The sequence below is a fragment of the Papio anubis genome, chromosome 12 (genome assembly GCF_008728515.1).
Source record: "Papio anubis isolate 15944 chromosome 12, Panubis1.0, whole genome shotgun sequence".
NCBI classification, from domain to species: Eukaryota; Metazoa; Chordata; class Mammalia; order Primates; family Cercopithecidae; genus Papio; species Papio anubis.
In genome coordinates this window covers 51,845,170-51,856,736 of record NC_044987.1, presented here as the reverse complement: position 1 = coordinate 51,856,736, position 11,567 = coordinate 51,845,170, and the positions used below count along the sequence as shown (strand labels likewise).

General features: G+C 35.8%; 1 long non-coding RNA gene across 1 annotated transcript in view; it reads right to left on the bottom strand.

Moving 5' to 3' along the window:
• Nucleotides 1-285: 285 nt before the first annotated feature.
• The window catches only part of LOC110741251, a 48,807-nt gene continuing 37,525 nt past the window's right edge, over nt 286-11,567 (bottom strand). The window contains exon 3 of the long non-coding RNA XR_004177429.1: nt 286-559. This is a non-coding gene — a long non-coding RNA (uncharacterized LOC110741251). The remainder of the gene's footprint in view (nt 560-11,567) is intronic.

Sequence of the window (11,567 nt, the reverse complement as noted above, 5' to 3'; positions counted from 1 at the left end):
ATAACAGTAAACTGGAATATTTACATCATAATTTGGGGAATATCTACTTGATGCCTTGGACTGGAACTCTTAAAATATTTAATTCATTTATTTTGCATCTGTGACTGTCATACAAGTTTCTAGAGTACATTATACATGAAAGAACTAGACTGCCTACCTTGGAACACACAGGCAGGCTTGCAGTGAGAGCAGTCTTGACATTGTGGAGATCTATAAGCACACAGCTTATAGCTTAAGTGTAGCATATAAATAAAGTGTAGGAGAATGGTATAGTTTCTAAGATAGATAAATGGAAAGGAAAATAAAAAGAAATTAATATTTTCTGAGTTTAAAAACTTAAAGCACAAGTTTTTAGAATCTCATTTGATTTTCATTACAACTCTTTGAGTTGGGTATAATTGATCGTGTTTTATAGATTAGATAACTCAATTTTATAAATAAGTATCTACAATCACATACCAGGGAATGATGAAGTCAGGATTTAAACTTGGACCTGTGTGATTCCAAAGCCAGTGTTCTCTCCAATTCACAGTGCTGTCTCAGGTAAGCAGGCAATGTCCTTGTAGAGAGAGAATGGAGTAATCGAAGGTTATCAAAATGGGAATCCAGAAACGGATAAGATCCTATACTGGACTTTATTTGGTAATAAGGCAGAAGCTCAAAGAGTTTTACCTGGATCAAAAGTCAAAACTCGTCCAGAAATATGGGTTCATATTACTGAGGCACTTGACTTTTAAATGTGATAGAGTTTCCCCAAATCCCTCTCTTCCTAAGACCAGAATTGTCCCTAAAACTTTGGTGGAACTGTAGGTAGAGTTTTAGATAAAGGTCAAGTGGTGCTGAGGGTCTAGACAGGCAAACTGCGAAATTAGGGCATAGGCAGGTCCTATGTCATCTTACAGTTTCTTTCCATTCTTTGATCCCAGGTTTTTTCATTCTTCCTGATTCCCCCATGCATTAGGAGAGTGGATTACACTATATCCAGCACTCTATCAAGTGGTGCCCAGCAAAAGTACACAGAATTTTTAAAAATTGTAAAATAAAATATAGCCTTTGCTCCACAGAATGCATAAAACAATTCTGGGGTAAAGACTCACGCGTATTAAACAAATATGAAGAATATTTGTCCATATCCTTATCAAAATTAACAAAAATTAAAAGAAAGTAAACAATAAAGCACTATATCTAACTCAAGTGGCAATAATAAGGTACTAAAGCTAATATAACAGACTCTTAGTTTTTGGGTAGCCAGATCAGTACCCAGACAGATCACTCTGGGTTTGGACACATGTAAAGGATTTAAATGAGTGACTGGGGAAATCATATTAATATTCCAAATAATGAAAAACAAATCTAATAAAAATTATGTAGCTTGTTTAAAGCTGATTTCAAATATCCATACCACAATTTTGGCTTTGATGTCCAATATCATATTAAAATAGAAAAGAAATGTAAACGTTTAAAACTGTCTTCAAAATTTCTTATTATTTTTTACTATTGAGAATTTTAGGTGCACACACCATTAACTTCTTTTGTTTGCAACTTTTAACATTTAATATTGCTCAAATAGGTTGTTCTATTTTATAATAATAATAATAATGACATTTAATTAGTTTTCAAAGCCGTTTCATGTCTATAACTTGCATGATTTTCACTAAGACCCTGAATTTGGAAAAGATAGCTAATCCCTCAGTTTTATTTCTCTCCTTTGCTCAGATGGGGGTATAACAATAAGCAGAGATTACTGTGAAAATTAACCATCTGATATAAAGTTATCACCTCTCACACTTATTAATCAATAGTAAACTGGTTTTAAATCTGAATTCTTGTGACTCCATTGTTGGAGCTGAGGTGCCAATTGACTCAGTCTTCTGATTTCTTTTTTTTTTTTTTTTTTTTTTGAGACGGAGTCTCGCTCTGTCGCCCAGGCTGGAGTGCAGTGGCGCCATCTCGGCTCACTGCAAGCTCCGCCTCCCGGGTTCTTGCCATTCTCCTGCCTCAGCCTCCCGAGTAGCTGGGACTACAGGTGCCCGCCACCACGCCCGGCTCATTTTTTGTATTTTTAGTAGAGACAGGGTTTCACTGTGTTAGCCAGGATGGTCTCGATCTCCTGACCTCGTGATCCACCCGCCTCGGCCTCTCAAAGTGCTGGGATTACAGGCGTAAGCCACCATGCCCGGCCCAGTCTTCTGGTCTCTTTAGGGACCTCCTGTCCCTATGGACCTCCACACCACACTTGCTTGGTAGTCATGCTTGGAGAAATCCCTGTTCTTCAAATAGCTGCTCAATATTAAGGAGGATCCCCAAATGCAAATATGAACAGAGAGCAGGGTTTTTAAAAAAATACTTAAAATTCGTTTATAATTTTCAAACTAACATGGGATATTAAATTGTTTCAATTTGTATTTATTTGAATTTCAAGATAGTTGATTATTTTTCAAGAGTTCACTAACCATTTGTACTTTCTGTTTGGGGAATTATGAGAGTTAGATTTTTAAAGATTGTTAATTAAGACCAGGAACTTAATAATAGTGCTGAATATAAATGATTAAAGGAATGTCAGAGGGAAAGGTTTTTGAAGGATGCTTGAGATATGAACAGGCAGAAAAAAAGATAGTGAAATACAGTTTTGTTTTTCCTTTTCTATTCTGTTTTCCCTTTTCTATTCTGTTTTCGTAATATCTACCTTGGAAACTCTATTTCCACTTCTCTTTTCTTCCACAGGTAACTACTTTGTCTCCTATTTGTAGTGTAATATTTTTTGTACTTTATTAAGATGCATTGTTATTGCAATCTTCTTAATTGCTTCCTAATTGGTTCTTTCCTCTCCTTGGTGTATTTTTCATGCATTATTAAATTCCAACTGGCTTTGTGAAACTCATTTTGAATTCTTTCCAGACAGCCCTTCCAAAGTTAAACTGTGTGTCTCCTGGTCCCTTGGTCACACAGGAAAAAGCACTGGGGAATTGAAAGGGTCACTCTTTTGAACCTATGTCCTTCCTTATATAACTACAAAGCTATCAACAACATCAACCATTCTGATTATTCTCATTCACAAGCACCTTCACATAAAGCAATTCATTTGATAACAGTTTCTTAAAGCAAGTATTCTTATTCTCATTCAACATGGGAGGCATCTAAGGATTAGAATATCTTTCTTCCCCAAACTCAGACAGCTGATCCAGGACTTATACCTAAATCTTGTTAAGTCCTCTGCTCATTCCAACATCACTGGTTGTTTGTATATTAAAACAAATGGCAAGCTTACCAATTAACCTCATTAACTGTTTCACATATTGCTCAATAAATTATTTTTTTCCTCCATTCTTGAAGCCCATTATTAGGAAAAATATGTCATAAAATGATTAAATCATCTAGAGTCAGAAGATCTGAATTCAAGTCCTAGGCTCCAATTGAGAAATTGCTTTGCCTGTCTGATCTTCAGTTTCTTCATCTGTAAAAATTAATTATCATTATTCTACCTGCTTTAAAGAGTTGCTGTGAGTCTCTGATATATGTAACTTATTTTTATAAGGACAGAATTGCTAAGAGCTAAGAGATCATTGGGCTATATGAATTTTAAGGTTCATTTTCAATCCAATATTTTGTTAATCTCTGAATATCTTAAAATGGCATGTGAGTAGAAGCTTGACAATCTTAATGCTTGGAAGAGCTTCTGGACAAAAACAGAATTAAAAAAAAATAATAATCTCAAGCCATCCAACCAATCAACAAGCTCCATTCTGGAACTCTGAGTAATTTAAAATTTGAAGGTCATTTATTGTTTATTGCATTTGTGTATACATTAGTATATAGTACTATGACTCAATCAAAATGAGTGATTGTAATTTAGAATTACATTAGTTTTCATACTAATCCAAAACAATTGTGTTAATCTATTAGTAATTTTAAATTTTGCCAAGTCCTGAATTTAAATCATGTACGACCTCTTCCAATGTGTTAGAACAAGATACTTAGGTAATAGGTGTTTTTAACCCTATCTGCTTCTTGAATCAACTTTGATTTTCACCATATGTAGATAAGTACCTCTTCTATAGGATTAATCATATATTACACTAGTATTGAAAAATTTATTTAAAAATTCAGAATATATAAAATATCTCAGAATTTACAAGATTTCTCAAAATATATCGGGTACAAACTTAGAATTATCTTCATTCATTGAATATATTTTATCACTGTCTTGTACATTATGAGGAATAAAAAAAGAGAAGTAATGGCTAGGTGGAAACATTAGGAGGAACCATATATTAATGCCATAAAGTTTCTGATCAGTAAGTAGGTGAGTAGTAGTAGTGACAGTAATAGCGATAATAGAGGTAATATTCACCATTCACTGAGAGCTGAAAATGTGTCTGGTGCTCTTCCAGGATTGTTGTATATATTAGTTTCAGTCTATACAATAGTTCTATACAATAGGAATTATTAAGGCAAGGTAAATGAGGCTCAGATTTTAAGCTCAGAGATAGCACAGTCACCATAGTTTCATTAATTAATTAATTAATTTATTTATTTATTTATTTATTGTTTTTTAATGTTCTAGGAGTAGAAACCTGAGTCTCTACCGAGTTTCTGGGTTTCTACTCCTAAAACATCTTTTAAAAACCTATAGTAGCCAAATTCAGGTGGATTAGGAGCAGCAAAACTCCTTCTGCTTGGAGAGTATTCCTTGGTTTAGTATGTTAGATGATCCCAGGCTCCTATTTCTGTACTCTTTTAGGGCCTATTCCTGGCTCGATCTAATTAGCACCAAAATGAGACAGTGAAAAAGTCTTGCTCTTTGGGGCCAGAAGCCACTTATGAGCTCATTAGCTTTATATCTTGGCCAATAAAACCAACCTTTTGTCAGCCCACCATATGTATCCCCACAAAGGAAAGGCAAATATAGTGGAAATTCAATTCCAAATTCTATATGCCTCAATCTTGAAATTCACTCAACCCTCTCCTATATTCCATGCTTGTCTATGTATTTTATTGACAAATTTTCATCCTACATTTTCCACTCATTTATCTGAAAACCAATTTCCACTATTAAAAAAAAAAATTCCCCTGAGTTATCCTGTTTTTACTCCCTCTGTACCTAGTCCATTCTTAACTAAAGGCCAGCTCTCCCCTGAGGACTTAAATACTGTCTTCTCCAGAAGAAACTATTCAATCACTTTTTTATCAAATGCACGTGGGTTCTCCTGCACCCCTCTTACTGAACACTTCCTCTTGGTACTCTTCTGATTTCCCATTGCCATTTCCAGATCATCGTCATTCTACTTCCCCATCAACAATCATCATCCACTGAAACTCATGACCTCTCACCTCTTCCTTTACTCCCCACTATCAACATGTAACATCTTAAGAACTCTTCTTTATTCAATGTAGTCTCTAGATTCTCCAGCCCTTGTTTTCATTTTTCACTTCAAAATCATACACATGGCTCTTAAAAACTTCAGGTCTTAACCTTAAACCTTCTTCACTCCAAAGTCTTTACCTCCTTTGAACTTCAGTCCGTAATCCACAGGGACACATAATAAACAATATCATTTGCAAATCTGTTCCACCGTAGAAGTCACCTGCTTCAGTATTCTACCTCAGCCTGACTCACTAACATATTATCTTTCTCAGGTCCTTATTTCCCCTTCCCCTACACTTTAAATTCCTTTTTTCTTATTCAACTTTAATTTTAGATACAGGGAGTAGATATGCAGGTTTGTTACATGGGAATATTCCATGATGCTGAGGTTTGGAATGTGGATCTCATCACCCTGGTAGTGAACAGAGTACCCTATAGGTAGTTTTATAACCACTCCCCACTCCACCCTCTAGTAGTCCACAGTGTCTTTTGTTCTCATCTTTATGTTCATGTGTGCTCAGTGTTTAGCTCCCACTTGTAAGTGATCACATGTGGCATTTGGTTTTCTGTTCCTGCGTTGATTTGCTTAAAACTATGACCTCCAGCTCCACCCATGTTACTGCAAATGAACTGATTTCATTCTTTTTGATGGCTGCATAGCATTCAATGGTGTATATGTACCACATTTTCTTTATCCAATCTACCATTAATGGGCACCTGAGTTGAGTCCATGTCTTTGCTATTGTAAATAGCGCAATGATGAACATACAAGTGCATGTGTCTTTCTGACAGAATGATTTATTTGGGGTATGTACCCAGAAATGGATTGCTAGGTCAAATGGTAGTTGTGTTTTAAGTTCTTTGAGAAACTTCCAGGCTGTATGCCACAGTTGCTGAACTAATTTACATTCCCAACAACAGTGTATAAGCATCCCCTTTTCTCCACAGCCTCACCAGGAGCTGTTGTTTCCTGACTTTTTAATAATAGTTATTCTGACTGGTGTGAGATGATATCTCATTCTGGTTTTGATTTGCATTTCTCTGATGATTAGGGATGATGAGCACTTTTTCACATATTTGTTGGCCACTTTATGTCTTCTTTTGAGAAGTGTCTGTTCATGTCTGTTGCCCATTTTCAATGGGATTATTTGTTTTTTGTTTGTTGATTTGTGTAAGTTCTGTACAGATTGTTGCTATTCGCCTTTGTCAGATGCATAGTTTGGGAATATCTTCTCCCATTCTGTAGGTTGTATGTTTGCTCTGTCGACAGTTTCTTTTACTGTGTAGAAGTTCTTTAGTTTAATTAGGTACCACTTGTCTATTTTTGTTTTTGTTGCAATTGCTTTTGGGAACTTAGCCAAAATTTATTTGCCAAGGCTGATGTCAAGAAGAGTATTTCTTAGACTGTCTTCCAAGATTTTATAGTTTGATGTCCTACATTAAAATATTTAATCCATTTTCAGTTAATTTTTGTATATGGTGAAAAGTAGGGGTCCAGCTTCAATCTTTTGCATATGGCTAGAGAGTTGTCCCCACACTATTAATTGAGTAGAGAGTCCTTTGTCCATTGCTTGTTTTTGTTGGCCTTGTCAAATATCAGATGGTTGTAGGTGTGAGGCTTCCTTTCTGAGTTTTCTATTCTGTTCCATTGGTATGTATGTCTATTTTTGGACCGGTACCAAGCTATTTTGGTTCCTATGACTTTATAGAATAGTTTGAAGTCAGATAATGTGATGCCTCCAGCTTTGTTCTTTTTGCTTAAGATTGCCCTGGCTATTTGGGCTCTTTTTTGGTTCCATATAAATTTTGGAATTTTTTTTTCTAATTCTGTAAAGAATGACGGTAGTTTCATAGGAACTATTCCTCTGAGAACTGGAACAAAACAAGGATGCCCACTCTCACCATTTCTATTCAACATAGTATTGGAAGTCTTAGCCAGAGCAATCAGACAAGAGAAAGAAACAAAAGGAATCCAAATTAAAAATAAGTCAAGCTATCTCTCTTCACTGATGATATGATTCTATACCTAGGAAATCCTAACGACTCTTTCAAAAAGCTCCTAGAACTGATAAATGACTTTAGCAAAGTTTCATGATACAAAATAAATGTACAAAAATCAGTAGCATTTATATATACCAACAATGTCTAAGCTGAGAATGAAATCAGGAACACAATCCCACTCACAACAGCCACAAAGAAAAAAAAATCTAGGAATACAGCTAACCAAGGAGGTGAAAAATCTCTACAAGGAGAACCACAAAAAACACTGAAAGAAATCAGAGGCAACACAAGTAGATTTTAAAAAATCCATGCTCATTACTTGGAAAAACCAATATTATAAAAATGGTCATACTGCCCAAAGCAATTTACAGATTTAAAACACTTCGACTTCTATTCTGTTCGGCAGTGAGCAAGTCTATGGAAACCTACCACCCTGAAATGATGAGGGAGCTGAGAGGCCAAAGAAAGAGGCTGACAAATACCTTTTTGTAGAGAGAAACACATAATAGGGAATTATAAACAGAAGCAATGTCTCAGGTGGTTGGGAGATGGTGAATCACCACACCTGCCCTCCAGAAAGTATTATTCATATGGCAAGCTTTGAGAGTAAAAGCTGTGCAGCTGATCATATCTTCAGGCTTTCTTGCCAAGACTCATGACCACTGAGGAGAATAGGTATGCATATTGATGAAAGGTTATCTATGCTTCAGGCATTGTTTAAAGAACTAACTCCAGAACACTTTGGTGTGTGAAGGTCAAACATCAGTAATCATGGCAACTTTCCTTCAAAACAACGTCACTCTTGCCATGTAACAGGCTGTTTTCCCACATATTCTATTGACCCTCCCTCCCCTGCCTTTCTACCTGTTGATTTCTTCCCAGACCTTATTTCTTTGCTATTGATCCTGGTCTGCATAAAGTTTATTTCTACTGTCTTCACATATGCACCTACATTTTCTTATACTCCTAGACTTTTCCATTGTGGATCCCTACTAAAATCTATCCTTGTGCTGCCATTTATTTTTTAAAGGAAATGTGTCATTTGTCCTGTATATTGTTCCACATTTTTAATTTAACTGATCATTTTCCCATGGTGTTTAGCTCTTTCTTTTATCTCCCACATTTCTAGAACATTAGTAGCTAGATCTGTGTGCTTGACTGCACTCAGGGCTTTATTTGTTTGTTCATTTTTGTCTTGTTTGGTTTTGCAAGAATACCTCATACCTCCATGATGAAACTGTATACATATATGGCTTCTATTATATCTTATTAGGAAACACATCATGGTTGATTGCCCTACTTTTAGTTTAGAAGTGTTTAGATTATTAGGTATAAGTGTTTTCAGTGTAATCCATCCATTTTCTTTGCCTATTAGTTTTAATACCCATTGATAATCTTTGCATAAACTATTTTTCCCCATTAGGGATCTCAAATGGTAATTTTCTAAATCCATTATTCCTTCTGTGTTTATTAACTCCAATTCTTCTACAAATAAGAACATTGCCTTCTCACCATTTCATTGCCCTGAAATAAAATTCATGAAGGTAAGCACAAATGACTGATACATTATTTTATTGATTTTCAGACTAATAAGTTGGTGCCAAAATAACCTCCAAATGTAACAAAATATTTTGTGGGTTTTTTTGAGTTTTGTTACTCATAGATTTATCTAGGTTGTTATATTTCAGTCCATTGTCATTATTCTCTTTCATGTTCAAATTATTCCATTTTAGCTAGCGGGAGCCCTTTATATGAATCCTAGATCATTTTCAAAAATCCTTGACACTTTCTGAGAGCTTCTCTGCTTCTGAAACAGTAAGATATTCCAGGCTCATTAGATACATTTCCTGTCCCAGACTGAAGTCCTAGCTTCTAGTTGCCTTGCATGGAAAATAACATTCAGAAATCACAAACATAAACAAGACGTGACTATTGCTACTGAATTTTCCATTGCTTGTAAGTCCATTTTAGCAGTTAAGGAATAAGCATTTTTAAGACAAAACTAAACAAATTTGTGCTGATATTTTCAATTCAAATATAAAATCATAGTGAATGTTTAATTATCTGATTTTCTATGTTTGTATTTTTTTCCCTTATATGCTGAAAACCTTGGTTGCTAAGTTAGGAACAAAATTACTTGCCACTTATTGTGTTATTACCAATAACAAAACTGCAAAAAAGCCAGTTTGATGTCTTAGTGATTATTGATTTATCCCTAGCGTATCTCAACATATTTAAACTTATTTAACTTTTTTGTATATGGTTATGCAACCAACCTGATATTTAAGTTCAGTTTTGCAGTTTTGACGATTGCTTAAATTCTTCTTCTAACTTAATTTTGTTTTAATTATGTAAAATATTTGCATGGTTTTTATCTCTACATCCATTTGATTTCTATATCCATGGTTTTGATCTCTACAACCACCACGATCCTCATTTCTTTCTTTTCCGTCAATGAGATAGTTTTTCTTTAAAAGCAAAATCTGTTCACTGCTGCTTTCCTCTAGAATAATACTTTATTTGCTTCTATCTCTATATAGTCCCTTTTCTACTGGGTTCATTCTCTCTGGTTACAAAGGTGATCAAGTCAATTCCCATAAAAATGAATACTGTACTCATTCCACCCTGAAACACTCTTGGCACTTGACAACCTTTATTACACAATGTATCCAATGACTTCTGATGGGTCATTTATTTTATAGAGAGCCTGGAGCTGCCTTGTATGGTGATAGAATCTCTATAAAATTGCCAGGAATGAATTGAGTGCATCAAACAAAGCTCCGCACCCTTTCCTATGATCTTGAGCACCGATCTACTCCTGCCAACATAGGACACCTGCTTCAGGTACTTAAGGTAACAGAACACACAGACTCTGGCATCCCCCACTTTCCTAGCCTAGGTCCGTGGATGATTTTTGAACAGGCTCCAGAAAGCAAAGGCTGCCATTCAAAACTGCCTTTTTCTAGGAGAACCTCAGGGTCATTTATCTCCTGGTTACATGAGCCAGTATTATGTATCGGTCCCTTAATTGTTGCTTCTGCCTAATCTCAGGTATCCAGCCCTCCATACGGCCTTAGTCCAGGGATACACAGATGATCATGCCTCGGATTACAGATTAGGGAATGTATAACATTCCCTAACAACTAACAACATTACTGGGTATATACCCAAAGGATTATAAATTATGCTGCTATAAAGACACATGCACACGTATGTTTATTGCAGCACTATTCACAATAGCAAAGACTTGGAATCAACCCAAATGTCCATCAGTGACAGATTGGATTAAGAAAATGTGGCACATATACACCATGGAATACTATGCAGCCATCAAAAAGGATGAGTTTGTGTCCTTTGTAGGGACATGGATGCAGCTGGAAACCATCATTCTTAGCAAACTATCACAAGAACAGAAAACCAAACACCGCATGTTCTCACTCATAGGTGGGAACTGAACAATGAGATCACTTGGACTCAGGAAGGGGAATATCACACACCGGGGCCTATCATGGGGAGGGGGCGGGGGGAGGGATTGCATTGGGAGTTATACCTGATGTAAATGACGAGTTGATGGGTGCAGCACACCAACATGGCACAAGTATACATATGTAACAAACCTGCACGTTATGCACATGTACCCTACAACTTAAAGTATAATAATAAATAAATTAAAAAAAAAACAAAAAACAAAAAAAACATTCCCTAACAACGTATACCTTCCAGGCAGAGTTTAAAAACAAACAAATAACCATTTTAGCTGTTCAAATGAATCAAGGATTGCAAAAAGAAAACAAAGTTGTTTCGCATCTCATCATAAAGAGTTTCTGCCTCTATTAGAGAAGAACCTGCTAAGCATCTCTAGGGCTTTTTATGAGAACCTCTACCTGGACCTCTGAAGTATTCTTTTTATTCCATCAATTCAAAAGTCATGCTTGTGCTGAAAGGTAAAAACAAGACTCAAAGGACTCAGAGTCAGTGTCCCACTCTTTGTCTTTGCTCATGCAACGATCCCTTTCACTGCTCTTTCTGTGTCCAGACATCAGAAGATCCTATCAAAACGTGAACATGTTCTCTCAGAAGGGGAGTATGGTAATTTGTTATCACTATCAATGATTAATGTTTTATCTTTAATCAGCTAGTAAACAGCAAGGCCTAGTTGACTGAAGTATATAAAACGGGAAAAATTTGATCCAGGAGAAGA